Consider the following 27,852-nt stretch of genomic DNA (forward strand, 5'->3'; position numbering starts at 1 on the left):
AGAGAATTCAGTGATAGTAAGGCAGCTGAACATCAAAGAGAGATTTTTTTCTGCTGTCACAATTAAAAGGAATTCATAGGGAAGATAGACAGAAACTATTTTGGGGGGAAGGGGGCCAAAATGTCAACAGTTTTTGATTGACAGAGGGAATCAAAGGCTATGAGGAAAGGCCACAATTAAATCAGTCAGTATCTTACTGAATGGCAACAGAGCAGACTTGAGGGGCCAAATGGCCTAATCCTGTTCCTGATAATAACCTTAAAATTAGAGCAAGGCCATTCAGGAAGCTTGCCTCCACGCAGAGGTAGAAATTTGGAAATTCCTTCTCTCAAACATCTGTTAAAGCTCAGTCAAAAAATTAAGGTTCTTGGTCAGTAAGGGCATTAAAAGGACATGATGCAGAAACAAACAGATGGATGAGATACATATTAGCTACAATTTAGTTGAATATCAAGTTCAAGGGATTCAAGGAGCTGAATGACCTACACATGTTCCTACACTCCTTCTGATCTCATATCCCTGCATCTGGAACAGGAAAATGTGACCATATTGTCACCTGCTTCCCAGTTGAACAAAAAAAGATAAAGCCTCAAAAAAGACAGCCGAAAGTATGTACGTACACTTCGATAGTTCACTCAGTTTTCCTTCCTGGATTTCCAATTATTGGTTTGACAACTACATTTAAAAGTTTAGCTCTGTGAAACCTTTTTAAAACAACTGGAAGCTGGAATCTCTGTGCATAGTCCAAATAATTTGCATTCCCTCTTGCTTCTGTACTTACAGGGTCCTCATTATGATAGAAAATGTCCCACACAAATGTCAGGATGTCCACAGGTTTAAGTGTGAACTTTTTTTTCCCCCCCAGATGAATTCTGCAAAGTTACAGTTTAGTAAATGCAGCAACAAACTGAACAATCACCTGAATTTGCCTCAAATAATATAAAGTGTACTTCACCTGTCTGCCTCAAATATAATGCTTGCACACAACTCAGGAGATAAAACGTGCATTTGTCATTTGCATTTCATTTAAAAACATTTGCACCAAGCCAGAAAACAACCTGGCAAAGCACTGCAGGACAAGCCGGAGAACTCAACTTCTGCTTTTAACTCCAGTGAGAATTGTAAACCCAGTTAACTCTCCCGCCCCTTTTAATGTTGCAAGTACCTCAATGAAGGCAGGTTTTTTTCAAATCAACTTCCCTCCAACCTGTTCTTGAAAATGACTTTCTGCACCAGGCCAGCATATCCACAAGGCTCAAACCAACTCTAAGCTTTGCAAATGTTGGACAGGCAGAAGAAAAGAGCCCCCATCTATGTGAAGTTGTGGAGGCTGGTGGAGTCCTCCTACCTGCTTTCTTGGGCGAGCCTGCAGTCTAATGCTGATCCTCAGAAAATGTCTTTGGAGATGGCACACACTGTCAAATAACCAGGTAAACTGAAGACCCCCCCCCCCTTCACATACCAACCCTCACTCCTACACCCAAGTAAATTGAAGACTCCCCTACTCCCACACCTAGGTAAACTGAAGGCTCCCTCCACACACCAAACTCCTCCCCTCTCAACATCCAGGTAAATTAAAGATCCCACTCCACACATCAACCATCCCGTGCACCAGGTAAACTGAAGGTCTCCACCAATCTGCTCCCTGGGGACTCAATGCCCCAAGCGACTGCAACTCATAAAACCATTGCCCAACAGTGCACGCCTGGCCTCTCCCTTTTTTGCATACCGACAGTCTGCAAACAAAATATACAAAAATGAAACTCCTCCCTCACACAAAAAAAAAGAAATAATCTTCCACCTAACATAATCCCCACACACACAAATATACAGCTCTTCGATTCAACCTACCTGTCTGCACCGCCCAATGCAAACCTTTCACCCTCCCCTACCACCAATCCTGGGGGAGGGGGGAATAAAATTGCAAGGAAAAGCTGACAGGAGCTGCAGCCTCGGAGCTGGAGGAGGAGGAGGAGGAGAAGAAGAAAGGTTTTTTTTTGTTTTGTTTTATTTCTTCCAGTTAAGTTGCCGTTCTGCAGAAGTTTCTCTTTTTTCCCTCCCCCCCCCCTTGAGTCCACACATGCCCTGAGGTGCCCCACACACTGACACTCAGAGCGCGGTGCAGGGCATCCTCTCAAACCGAAAACACTGCGCGGCCATCTTCAGCACAACATAGTGCCCCAGGCTCGCAAAACTTGCTGGGTTTTTCCCTGCCCCCCCCCCCCCCACCCCTTCTCCCTCCCCATCTGTCGTGGCGAGGGGTGGCTGCCGTTCTCCACCCCCTCCCCTTCACACTTCCTCTGAGGAATGAGGGAGGGAGGTTGAGTGAGATAGATGTTTCATCTCACACCGCCGCCCCCCCCCCTTGCTGTGGACCGTGCAAGTGAAGGTTTGATCAGAGACTGTTTGTTTTTAATTTTATATAATAAGCAGCAACGACACAAACACACACATACACTAAAAAGTAAAATGATAATCCTCCGCCGGGATGTGAAGGGTGAGGGTGGTTCTGTTCCGCAAAAGCAGGAAGTTAGGTGGCCCAGCCTCTCCCTCAACCAACACGTTGCAACATCCCACCACAGTCCAACCACTGCTGGGTCCTAAAGTCGAATCGTTCGGCTTCTGCAAACAGCTGGCGAGAGCAGGTGACCAATATTTTGCGCATTTGTTTCCCCCTCTTTCCAAGGTATCATGAGTGGATTCCACTGCACAATGTAGGAGGAGCGGAAATTTTCAAACGAAGCCAACTTTAAACTTATTGAGAAGTTGCTGCAAGGGGATTTCTCCTGATCTCCCAAATGGGAAACCTAGATGTTTCTCCAGTGTTTCTGCCAATCTCACAATATATAAAAAAGACCCCCATGAAAATCCTCTCTCCATTCTTTTAAAATTCCGTCTTGCAAAGATACCAAAGTCTGATATCACGTACCTATCAACTCAATAGCTTCTTCCCTGCTGCCAGACTTTTGAAATGGACGTACTTTACATTTTTACACCCTAGCTATGATTGTAACACTTACATTCTGCACCCTGTCCTGTCCTTCTCACATGTGGTGGCACAGTTGTTAGCACTGCTGCCTCACAGAGCCAAGGACACGGGTTTGATTCCCAGCTTGGGTCGCCGTCTATGTGGGGTTTGCACATTCTCTCCACGTCTGCATGAGTTTCCTCTGAGTGCTCGGGTTTCCTCCCACAGTGCGAAAGACGGGCTGGTTGTGTGCACAGGCCATGCTAAATTCTCCCCAAGTGTACCCAAACAGGTATCAGAGCATGGTGACGGGGGGATTTTCACACTAACTTCACTGCAGTGTTAACGTGAGCCGACTTGTGACACTATGACTGGTATGCTTTCTGTACAGCGTGCAAGAAACAACACTTTTCACTGTCTACTAATACATGTGACAATAATAAATCAATAATAAATAATATATTTTCCAAGAGGTCATAGAATTTATCCATTCAATCCTGAGCCACACTGTGCAGGAAGACCTTAGATTTGATCAGATCTCTGGGAGGTCAGGAAGCAAAACAAACCCTAGGAGGAATTCAGACAAACAATTGACAAATGTCAGACAGGAAAAAGACGATAAGACTATCTGGTCTGTCCCTTACACAAGATCTCACAAGTGTATCACAATAAATACACTCCGCACCCACGTAATTTGAAAAAGGCTGATTTAATTTGAAAATTGGTTCAAAACCCAGGTCAAATCAGATTGGTTAAACTAGTCCGACAGCACATAAAAGATTACAAGATGAAAAGAATTTGCCAACACTTAGTTTTACTTAAATTTTCCATGTGCCAGCCAGGAAGCACCCATGTGTCAGCTAAGACCAGAGTTGGACTGTGCTCTGATGCCTCTGTTGACGATTGGCACACAGCACTAAAAACACACTACTTGGAGAGCACACCTATGGAATGGAGTTGCCAACCTTAGGAGAGGCAGGAAGGGGGAAAAATTCATCAAGGGAAAAGGATAGGGAGGTAAAATTCAGCTGCTGGAGCACAAAACCAGTAGTCATGAATCAGCCACTCTTTATACACCTCGTCTTTTTTCACTCTGCACTGAAGTCACTGAGAAGGAAAATGAGACAGGCTATATAATAGGCAGTCATTTTGCTACTGCCCATTTTGTACCACCAAAGTTGAACTTCACCCTTGTAGCCTCTTCAACCCATCCAAAAATCAGCCAAACTTCAAAGAAACTCAATGACCTTTTGGCAGATGCCACTATCACTACAGAGGCAAATTTCTCCATCATCTCCACAGATCAATATCTCAGCTATTGCTGCCTTATGAGGTTTAAATTTAAGTCTTTTTGATTAGTTATTCACAAAAGTAATTGGACCACAACAGAAGAAATGGCTATCTAAACACATTACCATAACTAAAACAAATTCTATCCTAAGCTATTCCTTTCAGAAAGATGCCCAGTTTGATCTCTGGTCTAATGGTAAGAGCATTTCACTTTGGCTCAGTGATCCAGAAATTTGTGTGCCCCTATTTTTGGATGAGGAGACCAAAGCTGCATTTCCTGCACTGGAATGCTAAAGTCCAAGGCTTGCCTGATGTTGGAACTCAGGAATTGCTTAGTTCTTATTATGGCACAACAGCCTACCTGCAAAGAATAATGACTAATGACAATATTGTGTTCAGTTAAGTGAGTCTGGGCATTGAATCTAGTCTGGGATTGGCAATCAGGTAGTATGGAGCCAGGAATAGGAGAGTTTGGGGCCAGGAATCTGGGATGAAGAGTAGTTTCGAGGATCAAATTGGTGTTGGGGTTTCCATGTCGGGGATCATGAAGATTGGAACAATGAATTGCCGGGGCAGGGCTGGAGGTTGCAGTGGTGTTGGCTACCCCAGGGCAAACCCAGCTTGAAGATGAGACCTGAAAATGCAGTTTGGACCATTATTTACATACCCAAATATGGTTTAAAGCTCCTTCAGGGGTTGGTAAATGGTACTCCTTTTTCATCCTAATCCAATGTGGTGCACTTCTACCCAAAGGTGCGTACACGCCGTCTGCCTGCTGATAGCAAAGGCCCAATTAGGAGCAGTGCACACCATTTTCTAAGACAGTAAAGTCTATCCAGTAAGTGGAGATTGTGTGAGTGTGTGTGTAATTTGATGAAAAGATGATTGACCCTGGCTGTGTTGTACACAGACTCCAACAGCATGCTGATAAATATATGGCAAATTCCAAGATGAATGGTCACTTGGTCATGGTTGCCAGTGAGCCAAGAAATGCTCATGAAACAATATCCAAAAAGACTGAAGAGGAAAATGGGTAAAGATCACAACACAATTTTAAACATAGTTTTTAAAACCACATGAGCCTACATAAACAACATAATGTTTGCAGAAGAGTATTGAAGCAATCAATTCCCAAAGTTGTACTTGATTTTGCCGTGATCAGTTCAGAGACCAGTCTCTTATTTTAAACCTATATTGTTGTTGACAGATAAAAAACACTGGGGAATTCTGCATGCCAATCAGTAATAGTACTAGGGTTTGATAGAGAAGTTCCTGGTAATCAGTTTGAACCAATAATCCAAAGAACAAGAATGGAAAATCCCAGCCTAGCAGTTTTAGAAATTAAACTCAATTTAAAATAAATGAAAATGGTAGAATCATACAGTGCAGAAAGAGGCCATTTAGCCCTTTGAGAATGCACCAACAACAATCCAACCCAGGCCCTATCCCCATAACCCCATGCATTTACTCTGGTTAGTTCCCCTGACACTAAGGGGTAATTTAGCATGGCCAATCCACTTAACACGCACATCTTTGGAGTGTAGGAGGAAACCAGAGCACCTGGAGAAAACTCACGCATGCACAGGGAGAACATGCAAGCTCCACACAGACAGTGACCCAAGCTGGGAATCGAACCCAGTGAGACAGCAGTGCTAACCAATGTGTCACTGCACCACCCATATTAAAAGCTCCTGTCACTTGAAGTGACACTGAGGCTGTCATTATCATAGAAATTCAGCTTCAGTGAAGTAAAGTTGCTTTCCTAAATGTTATTCTATTCACAGACCAACTCTGTTAACTGCCAACTGAAGTAGCCTAACAAGGCACACAGTTGTATCAACCGCTTCATTAGTCAAACTGCATAGTTCATGAAGGCTCAGCGCTTTCTCAGGTAATGATTGATTGGCAAGACTGGCACTCATTACTAATGAAATTCACATCCTGAGATGATTTTTTTTTAAAAGAAACATATCAAAGCATCATTTTTTTCATGTTTTTGTGAGAACCTTCACCCTTGAAGGTGCTGACTTGTTATTGGATATTGTTCATGAACTCCATCATGCCCCCAGGACCTTATCCAAGTCACTATTTCTCCTGCAGAGTCCTCACTGTGATGCACTGAGATCAACGATTGCCAAACTGTCATTAGCTGAGTGAATGCACACAGGGAGGGACACAACATTACAGGAACTATGCAGCTTCTAACCATGGCATTGGATGTTTCATCATCCAGCCCACTAAGAGTTGCTGAACCAGTGTAATAAATGCAACACTGCTTCAAAGTTTTTGTGGCACTCTGCCCTTGAAAGAACCAAGACACAAATTCCTGGTACACAGAAAAAAAATCATAAACTAAAAATAATATTAATCTAAGATTTTAAGAACAAAATAATAAATTGACAGAGATGCCCCACTCTTGATTGTAGAGTAGCCTACCAACATTGTAACACTTCAAAAACAAGCCATTCAGGTTACTGAGAACTAAAGTAACCATGGAACTGCATGCTGCAAAGTCACCCATCAAGCAAGACAAGGGGGATTTGGACAAATTCACCACACTCCACAAATCTATATTGTATTTTTAATTGCAAACAATAGCAAGAGAACTGGATTGTTCCCACAGACTGAAAATTTTCAAACTTCAAAGTGTGAAACTTTAAAACTGAAGATATTGCTCCCGATGGCTTGATGTAATTTTAAAAGATGTCATTCAAGCTTCAGCATTCTTTTGTAGTTGCTCATGTTTGTGCTTCACTGTTTCAATTAATGCACATATAATTTACCAAAAAAAAAAGTACAAAAGAATGATACGCTCTTAACCTTTCATTCTTTTCTGTGTGGTTTGTGGTCACTTGTAACACTTAAGAGTTTCCATTACATTTTAGTTAATGTAATTTACAAAAATCATAGCGTACTCATAGGAAAGGACATCAAACCAATTATTCTTATTCAATGTTGTTACCGTATCCACCTCCGAACCAAGAGTTCAATGAGTTCTTTGTCCAAAATTCCATATCCTGCTTTTTCCCGATCCTGCTTGAACATTCTTCACCAGCATGAGGATCGAAATCTCATCTCCTGCTCATTCATTGTGGGCTACGTTCTGTTCTTCTTGCCCTCTAGACTATCGTTGGTGGCAGAACCTTCGTTTAGTGCTCCTTCTTTAAAACTTCTCACACATTTTAAAATCATCTTCTGTAATTCTCTTGCCAGACTACTGCTCAGACTAGTTCACACTGCTGGAAACATATTGAGCGACATTGTTCTTTTAGTGTAACAAGATTCCGTTGAAAAGAAAACTCTTTGCTTGCTACAGGATTAGCAATGTAACAAACATGATGGAACTTCGTCTGATGTGCACTTCACTCCAATTCTGCGAGACACAATGTAGATACTTAGCTTAAGAATCCAGAGTTTGTTGAGAAGATCTAAAGTTTTATTTTCTTTCAAGCGTTGTGTATCCAATTCTCATTATTTAGGTTGCCAAAAGACAGACACATACCTTTGTCATTCACTTTAAGCCTTCTTACGATTTTGGACTCTAATTTCCTCTCATGACTACAGTTGCACAAGATATTCTGCTGTCATTCAACTGAGTTTATGAAAATATTGATAACTTTGCTTCATTGTTTATCAGGGAACTAGTAAAGGTGGTCACAACATTAGAAGAGATCAAATCACTCCAAAGGTATTTAAGATAGAAAGATAATTGATTAACTCAATCTTAGAGATGACAAAATAACGTTTCTCAGGTTACCTATGCACATTGTAAAAGTTGTTCAGGAGCAGATACGCGCGTTAGAAAATAAAGCAAGACAATACACAGCTAATGTCTATAAATAGATTACGTTATCCTGATCTTTGTAAAGGGAGATAAAATGTGTCAGAGAAATCAATTAGCTTAACTACAGTGGTAGGAAATGTAACAGAATTGTGAATTAAAGATGCACCACTAACTGGAAAGTAAAAATTTACTATCATGCCCTATGCAGACATGTCATACCATGAACTCTTGGTCAATACTTTTAAAAATTGGACCTAAACAAACTGATGTGCTGTCACAAATCATATGACTTTTGGCATTTGGACTGCAGACAGAGCTAGGTACCTGGTAAGTACCTAATTAAATCTGGACATAGATGAAGGTTTCTCACAGCCTTTTGTGGACTTGACTCTTGTTTAAGAATGGACCAGCATCAAAAGACAATGGAGTCTTCAGACTGCTCGACTCAATGGTTCACACCAGAAGAAGAAAAGATCAAAACTTGGTGGTCACAATCAACTTCTCATTCTATCACAGTGGCCAACCCCATCCAAATTAGATGGAGTGGGCCTCTGAATTGATCAGTTGTCTTCTGATTTCAGGAACTGCACTCTTACTACCCCAGTGCCCAGCAGATCCAACAAAACCATCAATTATCAGCCAATCTGAGTGCCAGACTTGTTATGAATCTCCAAGCAACCTAAGTACTTTACCTGGTCCAATTTAAAATTCACCTCAGAAGCAACTTCTGATACATCTGACTGCAGGAAACTTCAAAACCTGCTGCGAATCCTTTGCTTTAGGAGAAACCTCAAGTCAACTTCAAATCATTGAATCCATTCCAGAAACCACAAGCCTGCCATGTGGGAGACTGCAGTAACGTTAATCCTTAAAAAGTGCATTTTTTTCTATCTGTATTCAATTTTTTTGTGCAAGTTTGCAAGTGCGAGATTGACTGTGTGATTATTCAGGCTAAGTGTGGGAGAATAAATAATTTTGTCTATCTTAAACTCTTAAAAAGCTTGCTGCTGAATTAATTGGAATACACACGAGAAACAAAAAAAAACTGCTTCCCATACAAAATGGGCAGTTGGAGACAGATACATTCTATCCATGGCAATAAGGATTAGTTTGCACAGTTTTCAAAAACAGACCAACCTGAGTGAATTATTTGTAGTAACAGTGTGATAAAATACATCAAACTAACACTGTATTAAGCTTAAAGTGAGGTTGCTTTAAGAGGAAGTTTTTGTTGCAAGAGTCGATTTATCTGGTAAACATGCAACAGATGCTAAGTATACAAGTTAATAACTTAGTTTCGCAAGGAACATGTTACTTTAGAGTTAATGGACGTTTTGTTTATTCAGGTTCTCCTGGGATTTTAGGCTAAGTATGCAGAGCCATGTGAATTGATTAGGTTGATTGATAGGGACAGAGTTATGTGATTAATGGGAGGTATTAAGCTTGTAGAAAAGACCAGTAACATTTTCATTTCAAAATACTAGTTACTATCTGGACCTGCTTGAAGAAAGAAGTGTTTCTGTCTTTATCTTTCTGTCTGGAGCTTTCTGAAAGCTCCAGGACGATTAACACAATTCACAAGCAAGAAAGGGGTCTAAGTGTAAGGGAAATTTTGCTCAATTAGAACTCTGTGATAGGTTAGCAGTTAAGAAATCTATCTTGACATGTTTAAGTATTGTTCAACTATTAAAAGTTAAGCTCATTCATTTGTTTTAAAGTGTATTCCAAAACAAAATGTGTTTTGATAAAAACTCTTTGGTTTGTCAGTAGAATCATATCTGGCATGAAACATACTATCCTCACATTAATGCCAAAATAGAAAAAATGTTGGGGTCTAGTCGGACTACATAATATCCCTTAGGATTTCTGATCTGTTACCCTAACAGCAGAAAGAGTGGACGAGAGTAAGAGGGTAGATATATCTGGATTTTTGAAGGTCTTTAACAGTAGTGGACTAAAGTCATGTTCCATGGAGACAGGGAAGCAGTGGAATGATTGCACACTGGCTACAATGAAACAGAATCCAGAGACTACAAGACTAATTATTCAGGTGACAAAGCTGGGGTGTTGTTTTCCATAAAGTTCAGTACAAGGACCACTGTCGTTTTCCATTAGCAACAATGATTTGGAAGAATAAACTCCAAATGTGCAGATTAATACGAATTTCATGGTGTAGTTAATAGTGAAAGAGTGATAAAATGTGATGAGAAACTTGCAGATGTTACAATCTCCATAGAGACTCGTAAACTTTAAACAAAGTTTTATTTTTTGGTGGTCATGAGAAGATTCCTAATTTTAGTGCAACATAAATTAAAAACAACACTGATGAAATATTTTAGTAGACAATATATATACTATATAAAAAGATCCTCCATTCAACACTTACACCAACTGAAAATCTCCTTCTACAATTATTCTGTACTCTGTCCCATAAGTAGCCATTCTATTTGCCTGCAACCAATTTGGTCATTGTCATATCGTTAGGGCTTGCTTCCCTGCTTTTTCTTTTTAGCTAGATAACTTCAGTTTTTACAATGATCGTTACCTCTGACACTCCTCCCTTCAGCCGATGATAGGCAAATCTTCCAGTCTCATTTAAATCCTCATGAATCTTAATTCTTCAATCAGAGAGATCTCCGACTTGCTGGCTTGCATAAGGAACCACAGCAGCTTAATGTCTCTATCTCTTTCCTCTCCTTCATTATACATTCATCTGCCAGAGGAAAATTTCAGAAGAAATGCACGAGCAAGATGTCAGCAATTTGCTATTCGTGAGATGAAGCCACGCAGAAATGGTTGAGTCTGACTGAATACACCCAGCTGCAGGTCCACCAAGCTCCTATTGTCAATGCACTCCTCTGCAGTGGTGAGATCCAGGCAATCTATGTTTCATTGGATAAACATCAACTGTTTGTATCTTCACTGTCCCAGATGTATTCATTATATCTCTTGGCTGGACAGTCACCTACTCAAGAGGTCCGAAGCATGCTGTTTCCGTCAGCATTGCTAAGCCTATAACAGTTGCACTGTTCACGAGATACACGTCCATCATCCATCCAAAGGCCTTCTATCTAGTGAACTGGCCTCCTGGTCACAACTTTCTGGGCATTACGATCTCCACTACAAGGACATTGGAACGTGGTTCATGAGGATGGTGGACATGGGCAATGACAACTAGGCGATGGTTATCGATGACCATGACATCTGGAGCAGCATTGGAAAGGACGCACAGAAACTAAAAGCTTAGCTGGCTGAGACAGCCTTGAACAAACAAGTCACCAAGTTATGCACCTTCTCAGCCTACCGTCTTCCTTTGAATTCACTATGGCACCACCATGCCACAAGAGAAAGACTGAACCACAACAGTTTAACATAGTTGACTACAACAAGGCAAATGCAAAAGTCACAATAGTTCCATATGGCTAATTACATCTCAGATCAAGAAACCAAAAGGTAGTAATTTTTTGTTTACACAGCAACGATGCTCCCTTTAAAACATTCTGCTGGCTCAGAGAATCCGGTTAATGGGCAGAGGGATTGAGATGCATGATTATCCTGCACTGATCAAATTGATGCTGAAATTGGGTTAATTTTGTGTGGTCTGCTCATCTCCATGGTTTTGATTTGAGCACCAGCCTGGGCTGCACAATAGCAGGAACCCCATGTTCCAACAAGGTTAGCACCAGTTAAAAACTGACCTGTGTCCTTCAAACCAGCCTGCTTCTTGTCAAAGCAAAGTGCATTCCAGCTACAGTAAGGGTTGGATATGGCAGGGGAAGACTTCTAACAAGAAAACAAAGCAAAGCAGTGACAGGGCCAAGAGAGAGATTTTAAGCAGTGTTGGAGGCCGAACACAGGAGGTTGAAGGAGAGATATAATAATTTCTCGGTGCCCCAGATACTGCAGGCAGACAGTCAGTGATCAATATCACACGTATGGCCCTAAGGGCCACACAAAGTTCAATGACCTCACACGAGAGATCAATGAATGGATATTCAAATGCTATCTCGTACTAAATGCATCACCAAGCTCAAACATTGTTCGATGCACCACAGCCACACCACTCAACATCTCTGGACTCATGCCTAATATGTTCCATCTCACCCTCACTATTGCTTTATAGCCCACACTTCGCAGGTTCCACATACAGGCACATGACTCAAATACACTGCTACACACTCACTGACACCCTTCCCTCCTTACCAGACAATCTGACATATGACTGAAGGCAGCAGTGAAAATAAAGCACATGTGCCAACTCCACAGTGAGCGAGGTCAAGGGTGAGTTGTGCTGCCTTTAAGAAGGATTTAATTGGGCAACATACCGGAAGGATTGATAGGCATGCACATAGACTCTTGGTGCATTTGAAGAACTGGACAGAACCTGTTGTCACTGCCAAAAAGCATGGACTTCTCACACGGCTTCATGCAGGGCTCATCCTTTCCAGCATGAAGTTACAGGCCAACTCCATAAGAACACTTATGGACCCAACTGTGATGTACTGCACGTAGGCAATATCTCATCCTCCCTTAAGTACAGGCAAAAGCCATGTAACAAGTTTCCGTACAAGTCCAATTTAATGCCATGCAGTCTCAGACCACTATCATGTCTGAAAATACCCATGCTTATGAGGGTTTGTACTCTTGCACAACAGTCCCAATAATGTACGCTCCAGCAGATTATGAGGATTGCCGAGGTGCCGCCCCAGGGCAGCGGCCCCATGTGCAAAACTGATGTCCTCTCTCTGGATGAGAGCACTCATATTCCCACCATTACCATTCCACCAGCTCTTCTGCTGGTTGCCCAGACTTTTGATTCCTACGCTGAATGATACAGCCTAAAGCAGGTCCATATGATCCAGAAACGTCCAGTTGTGTCCTACAATGCCATCCAGTGTCTCCATTCAAAGTCACAAAACTGCCACAGTCCTGCTACAGCCACTGGGGTTGCAATGCACGGAGCACAAGACATCACCATGCATTTTAATCAAATTCTTTTGAATTACAAATGTGGTTGTAATATAAGACAATGCAGCAGTGAAAATGCACAAAGCAAGGGCCAACAAAGAGGATCAAGTTAAATAACCAAATACTAAGTTCTTGTTGGTGCTGGTTGAAGAGCAATCACTGAAGACAACAGACAGGGCCTCCATTTCTGAGCTCTGATGAAAAATTATCAACCTGAAATGTTACTTCTGTCTCTTTCTCTATATAGAGATGCTAAGTGTTTCCAACACCTACAGTTTGATTTCAGATTTCCAGAGCCTGCGGTATTTTGCTTTCACCTCAACTGAAGTCTCATCCAAAAAGATTACACCTTCAACAATGCAGCAATCCCTCACAACCTTGTTGAAATGCCAGGTTAGATCGTATGTGCAATTAAACAAGGTAGACCTTCAACCCTTTGACATGAAGATGAAAGTGCTACTGAGCCAAGGTTGACAATCGTTTGAAGAGAAAATGCAGAAGGTATTGGCTTGGTAGTGGGTCTCCTGTCTGTCCTCTCCATCAGCAAAAGTGCTGCGTTTTATTAAAGACAATTCAAAGCAGAATAAATCAAACGGTGAAAGAAGAAAATTACAATTGTGCAAACATTGAAATCAGTTGCATCATGCACACAGTGCAGAGTAGTGAATAGCAGAATTTGAACCCATAAAGACATGAACCGAAGCTGGAAAACATTTCAAATATGGACTATTCAATTTGGAAAGGAGAGGGATTGAATTTAAACTGTAAATGTCTCCTAATGTAAATGGTGCCTCACATTTTCACAGTAACAATAGTCTATAGAGCTTCAGTATTGTCACTGCTTTCTCTGTAAACCAAAATGCCATTCTTAATGAACATCAAATTTCATTCTTTTCAGCGTGACAATACATAAAGGCTTGACCTAACTAATTACGGCTTCAAAGGGAGTTTGTAACATGGAATTTAGGTCTTCCAAGCCAGAGATTCCTGCATGATAAAAAGGAGCCAATTGGACAGCTATTTAGAGTGGCACCAACCAACTGAATATTTACAAATCAACTTTTGTTTTTGCATAGAATACCTAGTGTGCAGGAGGAGGCCACTCAGCCCATTGAGCCCACAGAGCCAACAATCTCAACCAGGCTCTAACCCACATACTTATCCCGCTAATCCCTCTGACACTAAGGGGCAACTTAACATGGCCAATCCACTTAACCTGCACATCTCTGGAGTGTGGGAAGAAACCCATGCAGCCATGGGGAGAACGTGCAAACTCCACATGGAGAGTCAACCAAGGCTAGGATTGAACCTGAATCCCTGACACATTGAGGGAGCAGTGCTAACTGCTGTGCCACCCCATTATATCCCAGTTTAACTGATCTTTACTTAAGGCAAAGCATACAGGCCAGAATCTTCTGGAGTCAACAGTTGTCTCAGCTGCTTCACCTCTCTCCAGGAAGGCCCACCTGCATCATGTACTATTCAGGCACCTGATAGCCCAGCAACAGGGCTTCCAACCTCAGATCATGGACGCCAGTGGCAGAGATCTTGCCCGCCATAAGCTTTGGGCCAGAGGCTGCCAGCTCTATGCATGGTAGCACCAATGGGGTGGTGGTGGTGGCTGTATGCTAAAAAGAACGTCACTCAAGGCTTGGGGATCATCGGTAGATCCCAGGCCCAGGGTGAATTATGGCAAGAGGGAGCCATGGGTTGGGGGTCATAGCCAGTTTTTTTTTTGGGGGGGGGGGGCAGGGTGTTGGAAACAGATATTGGAGCAAAGACATGAATACAGCTCTTTATGCCCCCTTCGCCCTTCCTTCTCATATGTGTCCCTCGATGAGGGTCCAGCCCAGGGAACCCACAAGCAACTCCACATGGATTTGCATGTTTTGCTTCCCGCATGGTACATCCTCATTGGGTTAATATCAGCAGTGGTGGCATGAAGTCCTTGAGTATGCATTAGTTGGCTATTTAAGGGCCTTAATTGGCAGCAGGGCACCTGCCTTCCTACCCTGGACTCAATAGTAATGGCGACAGGAAGGTAGTGGGATCCCTATCCGACCCTGCCATTAAACCCACTACGAGGGAGCAGGAAGAAGATTCCAGCCATCATCTTGAGCACTCGTTGCACAACCCGATAATGCTTGAAGGAGATAGAAACTATATCCTCTAATTTGACAGAATTCAAGTGGGCCACGCAGAGTACCAATTTTTGGATCTAAGAGAATATAAATGCAGTGTGCTCAAGTGGAAAGAGATGAAAATTTAATCACACATTATCTTAAGGGTTCAGAACTAGGGCACACAGATTTAGGGTAAGATACAGAAGGTTCAGAGGGAGGGAGAAACATTTTGACCCAGTGGGTGGAGGACATCTGGAACTCACTGACTGAAGGGATGGCTGAGGCAAAATTCCCCCCATAACAAAGTATTTGGATATGCACTCTAACAACCTTAACCAATATGGCCATGGACATTGGCCAGCATGAACATGATCAGAAAATGGTGTCCTTCCATAAGCCAAGAGCGTCGCACTGACAATAGCTGAATGGCCTCCTCCTGTGCTGTAACAACTGTCACAGCTTGGTGTGGCACCTGCTCTATCCAAGACAGCAATAAATTACAAAGGGTTATGAACAAAGCCCAGTCCATCACTCAAACTGGCCTCCCATCCATTGACAGTCAACACTTCCTGCTGCCTCAGAAAAACAGCCAGCATAATCAAGGACCACATGCATACTTTCTTCCACCTTCTTCCATCAGGAAAAAGGATACAAAAGTCTGAGGTCACACATCAACTGACACAACAGCTTTTTCCCTGCTGCCATCAGACCTATCTCGCATTAAGTTGATTTTTTTCTACACCCTCGCTATGACTGTAACACTACATTTTGCACTCTCTCCTTTTCTTCCCTACATATGGTATGCTTTGTAGAGCGTGCAAGAAACAATACTTCTCACTGTATACTAATACATGTGACAATAATAAATCAAATTAAATGACCACAATGAATTTCCTATCTGAACTGTGCAATCAAGGCAGCCATGGTAACAAGTGAAACACTTGCCCACCAACAGGAATGATTTTCAAATAATTATATCTCAGTAGCCTGTTGTGATGAACAAAAGACACGGAAATCTTGAATTTTGATTCCACCACTTAATATATTGAAGTGAATCAGCAAATGGTTGTTTGATAGACATCAGCAAGTCATGACACACATGGAAGTATCTGCATCACAGACAGTGGAATACCAAAATATTCATTTTCAGGATCACTGCTGTTTATAATTTTTTTACAAATGATTAAGGAAGAGTTTGGTTGAAATTTACAGACATTTTCAATTTGGATTGAGAAAAAAAATTAGACAAGTCTTGCAACAGCTGGACAGGGCATTGATGCGACCACACCAAGAATACTATATTCAGTTTGTGTTTTCTAATTTATGGATAAATGCCTACTTGCATTGGAGATTGTTCAGAGAAGGTTCAATGAGATGTTTCCTAGGGTAAATGGGGTGCCTCATGAGGAAAGGCTTGGGCCGATATTCAATGGAGTTTTGAAGAACGAGAAGTGATCTTATTGAAATATAAAAGATTCTGAGAGGACTTGACATGGTAGATGCTGGGAAGATGTTTTCCCTCTAGGAGATCTCTCACTATGGAGAGAAGGATGAAATTTTCAACTGGTCAATAGTCTATGAAATTCTCTACTCCAGAGAATAATGCAGGCTTGATCATCACACACATTTATGACTGAATCAGACAGATTTTAGATCTATAAAAGAGAGTCAAGGTTTATGGGGGTGGCAAGCAGAAAAGTGGATCCGAAGTTGCAATCAGATCAGCCATGATCTTACTGATTAACAAAACAGGCAGAGTGGCCAAAGTGCCTACTCCTGCCCCTATTCCTTACACTCCAATTTCTTGTGAAACAAAAGCAAAATACTACAGATGCTGGAGATACGAAATAAAAACAGAAAATACTCAACAGGTCTGGCAACATCTGTGAAGAGAAAAACAGAATTAACATTTCAGGTTGATGACCTTTCATCAGAACCAAAAGCCAAAAAAAAATTACATCTACTACCCACAATTCTTTTCTACCGTGATCAGTGTTGTCACATATTAGGTGGAAAAGTTTATAAAACAATAAAATGTTTTCAAATTACAAGGATTTTCTTTGAGATGCCTATAATATTTTCCAATCTGTTGTTATGAGAGCTGAGCCTTAAATTCATGTCACTCCCAAATCTTCACCATCAGCTAAATAGACTCATGCCAAAAGTTTATACTTCCCAGCATGCACACCAGACAGAAACCTTCAAGACATTTCATAGCTGACAGACATTGACGGCGCCGGTTATAACTTGGTACTTGTAATCCTTCTCTTTTTCTAAGCAAAGGGAAACAGCTGACAACCAACGTAAGAAAACATTTTTTGAGCTTTGGTGGTTAAAAATAAAGTGTACTTTTTCCACTTTCTGACAGGGGAGAACATTATTTTCAAATGAAATGAAAATCAGACTGATTCTATAAACATCCAGATTATTCCTCAGGTATGGGAGATAATTTACACCAATGTGTACAGATTATGGGTTATCTACCAAACCTATGTTATAAAGCTTTACTGTTGCACAGAGACAAATCTCTGGCAGTCACTATCCGAATGCTTCCTCAGGAATACAACTCGAGTTGCTTTGTAATGACCGTTGTGCAAGACAGAGCCATCACCCGCGTCCCTTTTAAACCAGTTAACAAGTGGGCATAACAAAAATTTACCTTGATGTTTCCACTTTGCCCGATTTCCTACACCACATTACGGGCCAAAATGGATCACGCAGTCACTGTGTCTTGGTACAGATGCCATGTTATGTGGTATAACATCCCTGTAGTAAAATAATCTCCTCTGACATGAGATCAACTATTTTTTTGATTAAAATTGGAGTCAACTCACTCAGCAATCAATACGTTTGTTGATTCTTAGCTTGTAAAGCAGAACCAATTAACATGGGAAACACTAAGACCGAAAAAAGTATCAATATTTTCCATCTAGCCTGTCAGCTCTCTTTATTGATGTGGTAACAAATTCCAAATTGTAAGTGACCTTAAATATAATTCTGTCATGGTAAAATCCACATTCACCCCATTCCTAATTACTCATTCATATTTCCTGTTTTGGACGCTTTTAGCATGGCAATTTGTGGAAACAGTAAAAGGGAAGAAAGCCCGTTTTGCCTGTGCTAAAAGCTGAACCATTTTAAGTCAACGATTTCCCAAAACTTAACCTGGAGACATAATGAGCAAATTTATCTCCAGCACATAATCACAGAAATAGTCTTTTCTTTGAAAAAAAAACTTGCAAATCGATGCAGGTCTTCTGAGAATTAATGTCAGACAATTGAGGAAGCTGGAAATGGCTGCAAATGGTAAATATAAAGTTTAGCCTGATGACACTCTTGATCAAAGGAGATAGCAGAATAGTTCACAGAATGAATGGCTGCACAAGAAATGATGGAATTTAGAGTTAGTGGACATTTTTTAAAAAATCTTTAGTCCTTTTGTTATCCACCAATTAAATATGTTGTGTGACATGGGGACTTTTGGCTGATCAGATCTCTGCCAGTTCTGTTCTGATTTCCCCCTCACCGTTGGAGTGTCAGAGCTAGAATTGGAAACGTTGTGACTGTACAGAAATCCAAGGCATGTTTTCTACCATCATGCTGTTGATACTCAGATAGCTGTTGGCACATTAATTCTATCACGCCACAGGTAGAAGCTGACTTGCATTAACCTCCAACATGCTGTTTGTAGTTAATGCACGCAGAAAAAAATACTGGTTCTGTTTCCATCCCAGTGTAGCTGTTCAATTTTATGTTCCTCATTTGACTTCATGTTTTGTGTGTTTTATTTTCCCTTTCATTCTTAGACCTTTGTACACCATTCTTCAGTCCAATCTTCATGCTAAACTCTGCATTCTTAAGAAATAAAATAGAGAATCTGATTTTCTTCTTTACACTCTCAGGATCACCAAACAAAAAGCCAATTTTTTTTTTTTAAGTGACAGCATTGAAGGAGATGTGGCAACCAATTCAGACCAGATAAATTAGTTGTCAGTGGTGTTGGCTAAGAGAGAAATGTTCAAGACACCAGGGAAACTCCACTGCCCTTACAAATAGTCCCAGGGTATCTTTTACATCTACCCTAGAAAAGCAGTGGAAGCCTTGTATTAACATCTCATCCAAACATTAAAAGGTACTTTGTTACTCATGAGAAAAATGCACCTTAGCTGTTTAAGCTTTTAAACATTTTTATTTGCAATGTTTTCATCACAAAAATGCTTCATAATTTTCAGATGATTTGTTTCTTATTACTTAATCAGTTTCCAAAAAACCATAGATACCATCATTTTGATTACAACATGCACGGCTATCTACGAGCTGAGCTGCACACGACAGCCAGCCCATCAAAGAAATGTACGACTTTTTGAAATTCGTTGACGGGTCAAGCTGACTTTGCCACATAAGCGGTGCTTATCTCACCCCAATTACTTTTCTGAGAAAAGATGGAGCATCAGACCAAAAATGTATACATTTTGAAATGCAAGAGGAATAGTACAGTTTTACAATGTTTGTATGGTCTAAATAGAATGCATGGAGTTTGAGGTCAAGACTGGAGGAAGGAAACTGATCCACAATAACCCAACAGTAATGAAGCATAGTCAACGTAAGAATGTAAGCTGCATGTTCTGGTCATAAAATCATAGCACTGAACAGCACAGATGAAGGCTGTTCAGCCCATCATCTCTGTTGGATCTTTGCTGAAGCAACATTCAAAATTGACTCTTGCTGCCCTGCTGTCTCTCTTTGGTGTTGCCTGTGCCTCTGCTTCAAATATTTATCCATCTTTTCAACAACACCTGTCTCAGGCATTCCTTGAGGTACGCTCCAACAAGTTGCTACATAAATAAATTGTTCCTAAAACATCCCTTCAATCTTTCACTGACTAATCATGAAACATGAAACACTTTATCCAAGAAACATTGTCTGTGCTTTAGCTGGGGGGGTTCTCAGTGTTTCATCCTGGAGTCATCTCACAGAATATTGTACTTATTTTTGGTGTCATTATTAGGCACAGTGTACATTTACCTTCAGAAAAAAGGTGAAGAAAATGGAGGAACTTTCCTCTCACATTTTACAACAAGTAAACCAAGTGTCGTGATGTATTCGAGATATTGAGCCCAAATAGTGAGGTACTCCACTCACTTTCTGGTGCAACCATATTTACAACACAGTCTATGGTTCTGACCATCTCAGAACAGAAAGAATAGTGCAGGTGCTGAACATTCAGGGTGATATGGATGGAAGGACTGGATTGTGAGAAGCAATCATGTAAATGAGGCATGTTTTCTTTGGAAAAGGTAAACCAGAGAAATCCTACAGTATAGAAGGAGGCCATTCGGCCCATTGAGACTGCATCACCAACAATCCCACCAAGGCCCTATCCCCATAACCCTACATATTTACCCCACTCATCCCTCTAACCTATACATACCAGGATACTAAGGGGCAACTTATCAATAGTGTGGTAATATAATCAGGGCCTGGTTTTAAGGCTGATTAAATTGGATATCCAAAATTAAAAAACTGAGTGTATTAAAATCAAACAGTCAAACTTCGGGCAGGCCAATTGTACAAGAACACAAGCATGTCTGGGCCTGGCCCATCAATCACCCTTCAAAGATCATCGCACTCTACTGAGACCCAGCAGGAGATCATCGCACACCATTGAAATGCCTACTGCTTGAATGATGTGGAGATGCCAGAGTTGGACTGGGGTAAGCACAGTAAGAAGTCTCACAACACCAGGTTAAAGTTCAACAAGTTTATTTGTTAGTACAAGTCACAAGCTTTTAGAGCACTGCCCCTTCATCAGGTGAGCGAAGGGGTAGTGCTCTGAAAGCTTGTGGCTCGTGCTACCCAATAATTCTGTTGGACTTCAACCTGGTGTTGTGAGACTGCTTACCATTGTTAGAAGCCCAGGTCAGGCCAGACTTTGTCACCTAGAGTTCCTGCAGTTACCTTATCTGGCAACAGGTTACATTTAAGTCACAGCATGGAGACGGACACCCGGGGACAGGCCCAGTTGTCCTGTCAGGCAGACAACAAGAAACCCTTCTGGCCGGAAACCAGAGAAATTTCCGGAAAGGCAGGGGGATAAAGGTACACACTTCAGACACACCAGCAGCAAAGACTCAACAAGGGAGGTGACCTTGACCATCCGGAAGACTGACCAGAGAAGGAAGGAAGGAGCTCACTTGAGACTCACTTTCGTAATGACATACAAAGGGACTCAGAATAGGGCCTGCAATTTAACCATACCATCTTTGCGGGTAGTATACTTGAATCTGGGGTATTCTTTTGTTTTATGTGGGAAATTTGAAGGTTAATAGTATTATTAATAAAATTATTGAACCTTTACTTGTGTTTGTCCTTTGTCCATTTTGCAAATAAGGGCACCGGGGTAAAACCTTGGAGTAAACAAACTGGTCGAATTAACAGGTAAAACAGTCGCCAATGAATCTAACTCGGGCTGTGGGTGGAAATCCACACAGACGAGAGGTGATACGCTTGCTGATTCATTTCAATAACATAAAACATGACAAACTGTTTCACTTTTCTCAAAATAGTGGAAGCTGATAATACAGCCTGTGCTTCAAACACGTAAAATTCAAAACTAATCTGCAGAAACGTTATTGCAAACACTTAAGCGGTCAATTTATGCACAAGGTGGAAACTGATGGTATTGATTCATTCAGATGAAAATCAGATAAGGTTTCTTCCAAAAGTATTTTGGGAGCAGCAAGTGATAAATGAGCCCCTTGGTGTCCAAAGATGTGTCGGTTAGGTGGATTAGTCATGGTGAATGCACAGTGTTGGAGGGTGGAGGTGGGGGACGTGCTGACTTGGATGCTTTTTTGGAGAGTCAGTGGGCTGAATGGCCTCCTTCTGCACTGTAGGCAATCTGTGAATTCTATCAACTTTGGATCAAAGTTCTGGACCAGTGGGAGGATTTCCTCACTATGTCGGGGTCTTTTGTAGACAAATTAATAAATTTCCACGATCACTACAACGCCATTATTGTTATCTTGTGAACTAGATGAACTGTGATCTTGTACATCCTCGTAATTTCTCTATTCTATTAATCCTTAACTACTTGTATTTTGAAAAATATTTGCATGGAGCAGTTTTCACTGAAATACTATTATATCCATAAACAGATACAACTACACAGGAAAAAAAATGCCTGCACTGATAATTTGGTCGTGACAGCACAACAAACAATGATTTCTTTCTTTTCCCCTCTGGTCTAATAGTTTAATAGATAATTGCAGTGCGCAGTGCTGTTCTGTGTTATACCGGCTAAGAAGGTTCGACATTTGATCCCTGCTGAGTCAAGTGAGCTCAGTCAGGGTGGGGTGTGTTATTACAATTATCTTCAATATCCTTGGGCAAAGGAGCCACTGGCAGGGTTCCAAGCCTTACACTAATCCAGCTATCCTTCCTGAAAGTGCACATTAATGAGGCTTGACTGTGATAACCTCATCATAGAATCACTCATTATGCAGACTCAGGTATTAAAAACAACCACTTGGGTGAGGTTGCAGTTGATCCTGAGATGTGCACAGAACTGCAGCTCAATATGATTGACTGGCTTCAAGAGAAGACGGCTATCTTTATGAAGTGTTTTTCCACCAAACTAAAATTTACCGTGTGATCAAATAAAATTGCTTCTCACACCACTGTGACCTGGAATAGATTCTCAGCAGGAACCGTCTGACTTATCCAATCACTAATACTGCACTGCCCTTTCAGGAATTCAGTTGCCCATTCTTTGCTTGTAATCCTTCAATTGTTAGTCCAATACACTCATCCCAGGACTGGTTGCTGCAACAGCAACACTATTCATACACACGTGCACATCATTATTGTCAAACTGACATACACAACTTATTGTCACGTCTATAATGGAATTGGATTCCCTGCCTCTGGTAATAAAGTAAAATCTGAAAGTTAACACTTTTGTCTACTTCCTATTATCCCTCCAGAGGTTGGTGAAAAAACAAAGTTGTTTGAAGTAATTTTATTAAAATTTGACATAATTAAAGAATGAATCCAGAAATGAATAATTGCAGATAAACATTAAATAATTTGGCTTTCAGTTACTTTCCCACTTAACTATTTTGCCTTTATTTGTGAAGCAGGTCGCAGCCAATTTAAGGCCCACTGATTTTCCATTCTACCCACTCCCAATCGCTCTCAACTTTTTCACAGCCAAACAGCCAATTAATGGCTATCACATTCAGATGCTTGCACAGAATCCAGCAAGAATGATTGTGGCTTCAGAGGGAACAGAGGGACCAAAAAAAGCAAATCAAACTAAATTTTGTGAATAAGTTGATGCAAAGAATTTTCAGCACGAATGCTAAAATTTGATTTTCTCTGCAGGGATAACTTGTCACCTCTGAAATTATGTCACATCGAAATGGCATCTTTGCTCGATCACTTACTTTAGGCCACGTGTGGTACCATCTTCTGCTCCAAACATGCAACATGCCCTGCAGTTCAGCAAGGCCTTGTTGGGGATTATCCTCCAGGCTCTATGGGAAAGCTGGGAGGTCCCGTTTCCTGGGCATGGGAGCAAGAGGTCCTCCCACCTTTTTAAATGGAGACTCTGCCATTCAAATGAATCTCTCTCCCTTACAGAATGTTTACAGCACAAAGGGAGCTCATTTCGGCCCAGCATTGGCTCTCTAAAGGAGCAATTTGCTGAGTGCCATTCTCCCACTTTGCAGTGGATGAATGGGAACATCATTACCTCGATTTTCCCCTCCAAACCATACACCATCCTAACTTTCCTTTACTGTCACTGGGTCAAAATTCTGGAACTTGCTTCCTATCAGCACTGTCGGTGCACCTACACCACAGGAACAGCAACAATATTAGCTTATCACTCACTAACTTTTCAACAGCAATTAGACTTGTGCAATATATGCTGGCCTAGCCACAACACCTACGTCCCGTGATTGGTGTGCATTTTTAAAATTCATTCGTAAAGGAGCTAGGCTCATTTATTGTGCATTAGGCCCTTGAGCTCAGGCACTCAGCTAAGCCACGCTCTTCATGGTTTGAACAGAAGGTTATGGGGTGTTCCTTCAATCGGCCAAATTTTGCTGTACTAAACTCCTCCCACACCCCCGTCATGGCTGCACCAGCCAAAAAAAAGAAACAAACCATTCATTTTAATCTCACTTGCCACCACCTGGTCCATAGCTTTGCAGACTACAGCAGTTCACTTTCAGACCCAAGTACCTTTTAAATGAGTTGGGTATTTCATCCACAAAATTTCTATCAATTTCTCAAGCTTTTTTTTGGAATTGCACCACTGCAAGGTGAGATCAGAAATGGTGCTGCTGACTTCATCTGGGTGACCAGCTTCTAATCTCCCCATCATCCAACAGGGACCTCTCACCTTCTCCATACCTACCATCTCCTAATTACTCTTTCTCCAATTACTATCCAATCTCTCATTACCTTTGAATCCAACATTATCCATGTGGACATTCCTGTTCACCATCACATCACCAATCCCCACACACCACACTGAGCTTGTTTCTATCATTTTTAGTCCAGAGTACTAGGCATGAACAATAATTGTATTTTACTGGGTTACATTAAATATATGTGCAACTAGAAGAACATGTTAAAATTGTATTCTTTAACATTTTGAAATTGTGGTTCAGTTGTTGTGTTGATAGGCAGCATCAAGCTTTGCCATTCTCTGCTTAATCATCCCCTCATCCAACTTGTACATGCATTCTTATCCTGGTAGTGATCACTGAACAGGTTTCGGTGACAGGAACCATTGGCAATATTAGAAATGTTAGAAGGGCCCTTTAACAATAAAACTCATCTTTCTTCAGAATGAATTGAGAGAACAGGTGGTGTTCATTGAATTTGTACTCAGGAGCTGGGTTTTTTCCCCCAGTACAGGAGCCTTCTGCACATAGAGAGAATCCAGAAGGAAAGAAAGGAAAGGAATGATTATACTAAGTGATGATATCACAATAAAACTGTTGTAAATCATCAGAATTTCTTCTGCCACCTGATTTGGTAAAATGGGTATTCGTTTATTAAACAACTGTGATGGATTTAGTTTTCATTCCCTAATCTGAGAGTACAGACATCAATTGCAATAATACTACAAACACCCATCCAAAATGTGCTACAGGTCAAGGACTGAACCAGAGAATTCTTCATTATATTCCTCAGTGCTGCACCACATGTGTATCCATTGAGCTAACTCCAATAACTGCACATTTTCAAGTGGTTAGGAACCAACAGCACCTATGCAGCAGTGATTAGCACTGCTGCCTCACAGAGCTAACAACTTGGGTTCAATTCTGGGTGACCGTCTGTGCGCAGTTTGAACGCTCTCCCAGTGTCCATGTGGGTTTCCTCCAGATGCTTTGGTTTCCCCCCACAGTCCAAAGATATGATGATTGGATTGATTGACCATGTTAAATTGCCTCTTCGTGTCAGGGACACTAGTCGGGTAAATACGTGTGATTTTGGGGATAGGGATGGGGTGGGATTGTTGTCAGTGCAGGCTCGATGTGCTGATGATTCTATGTTCAAATATGTCTATTAACTTTGGCTCAACCAACCTTCACCCAAGCTCTCTCTCTAAGCACGCACATCAGGCAAACCAACATATCACAGATACAGCTTATTTCGTTGCTGAGGTTGGGGACTGTTGAAGGTGAGGTCTCAGCACACCAGACACCTGCATCTTATCAACTGACCATAACTACAACCCACCCCGATGTTTGAGGGATGCAGCTATTGTAACGTTGCCCCTAATTTCACCCTAAGGTGTGAGTTTCCAACCACTATTTGGAAGCAGTATTTACACCACAAATGGGGGGCGGGGGGGGGAAGAAGGAGGAGGAGGAGGAGGAGGAGGAGGGAGAGAGACAAAAAACAGATTTGATGAAGTACAAAAGCACCTTGATGTTTTCAAGCTCCAGGATAACCAGGGCTGGCAATTTCAGCCTGGACAGCAAGGGGGGGGACCATGCAGAGAGATGTGTTCTGACAGAGTGAGCCTAAACAGTTCAGATCCCAACACTTGACAACTGGATTTCAAGCAGTTGCACAAACCTTCACTTCAAGAGTTCATATCTGAGGGCTTAAATCAAAAATAAACATCAACAATCCCTGAAATAAATCATGATCCACGGAGACAAACCTATTAAGTTGACCAATCTCAATTCAAATGCTTTTGCAGTTCAACCTTCACTTTAAACCGACCCAAGCTTCTATAGACAAGGCTGAATTCTGCTCCATACAATCTAATGTTGACTATTTCAAATATGGACAACTTCAGATACAACAGTTAATAATCAACAGATTTGCAAGGGCGGGGGGAACTTAAACGCAGAGCAGGTTTTAACTTGTAACTAACTGTGTTATGAACTGGATACCAATCTTTAAAGTGGAAACCCTGAAAGTGTACATTATGGTTACTTTGCGAAACAGTTGAACTGTTGCAACTGGGATTGCCGTGTTCATGTGATACATTCTTCCTGTTCTAGAAAACACAGCTTTCTGCAACATACCATCAGGTGAGCACTCGAAGAATGAGCAATCCGCTTTGAACAGCTAAACAATGCAAGTGAATGATCATGTGAATCGATCCAGTCTTATCCCAGCAACACACTGCACTCCCAAACTCCATTATCCACAGGTCAGCAGGCAAAGTTACCGAGCTGCCAAAAGTTTAGCCACACTCGTGGCAGTCCACACAATGCAGGACTTTTAAAAAAAAGTTTCAGATAGATGGAGGAGGGAAAAAATAACAGTTTTAACCCGCCCTACGCGATAGCACTGCCTCGGCAATCACACCCTGTCTGAAACCTGAGCAATTGATTTAGGATCAGCTGCAAATGGCACAAGTTCCCTGGTGCATTCTTCCTCTCTTGCTGAAATGTTGGGAGTGTTTTATCTCCCAGCACCAGCAAGCTCCAACGTGCATCATCCTAAAAGGTTAGATTTTCATACGAGTCTACAAAGAGTTAACAAAATGTTTAAAATGCTCCCGGCCTATTCCGGGTAATAACGCCCTTTTACCGAAATAATATCATTCAATTGGGACTTACGCTTGGTGGAGCAGTTCCCCCTCCCCGCTTGTCCTGCAGAACTGGACACAAGAGTCCTCGGCAATGCACAATACTAAACACTGACGCTGCGTGAGAAAGGAGCACAAACTCTCTGCTGCCAGCTCTTTCTGGCAATGACATAACTCCTCGCACTTACATGCACGCTGCAGGCCTTGCAGACATCTACAGTATTCCCAAAGACAGAATGTTTCAAAGACAAAAATTAATCACTCCGGCAGTGTTGCCCACTCTTCTGCAACGGAGCTCCAAGGAAGCGAGTGACCCACACGGCCCACTGCTGGAATCATGCATGCACCCACAGTAAAGCCACACAATGCAATCATTTAGTTTGAAACAAAGTGCTGAACACTTCTTACCGAGCAGTTTTCATATCCTGACGTCACTGGGAGAGCATACGGAATGCAACTGCACCCAGAATCCTGCAATGGCTTTAACAAATTAAAGGCAGACTGCCCCCACCACATCGAAATCTGTGATATTCAATCGCTTACTCGTCCGGCATGACTACAATACTTGTCTATATTGCAGAACCGCCACCATGTCTCTCTGCAGAGGACAGAGCGGATCCAAGATTCCACTCAGTTAATTACCGTCTATGGA

General features: G+C 41.5%; 1 protein-coding gene across 5 annotated transcripts in view; it reads right to left on the minus strand.

The window, feature by feature from the left end:
* LOC145351007 (transcriptional-regulating factor 1-like) overlaps positions 1–27,641 on the minus strand; it is a 199,670-nt gene extending 172,029 nt beyond the window's left edge. For 3 of the 5 annotated variants that reach the window (XM_080200585.1, XM_080200587.1, XM_080200582.1), the window contains exon 1: positions 1,852–1,983. The gene's annotated coding sequence lies outside the window, so the exon portion shown is untranslated. Of the gene's footprint in view, positions 1–1,851; positions 1,984–27,388; positions 27,559–27,608 lie in introns of those variants that run through there. The other 2 variants (XM_080200583.1, XM_080200584.1) reach the window with 2 other exon arrangements.
* Positions 27,642–27,852: the final 211 nt, after the last annotated feature.

The sequence above is a fragment of the Carcharhinus amblyrhynchos genome, chromosome 12 (genome assembly GCF_965287045.1).
Source record: "Carcharhinus amblyrhynchos chromosome 12, sCarAmb.v2.hapA, whole genome shotgun sequence".
NCBI lineage: Eukaryota > Metazoa > Chordata > Chondrichthyes > Carcharhiniformes > Carcharhinidae > Carcharhinus > Carcharhinus amblyrhynchos.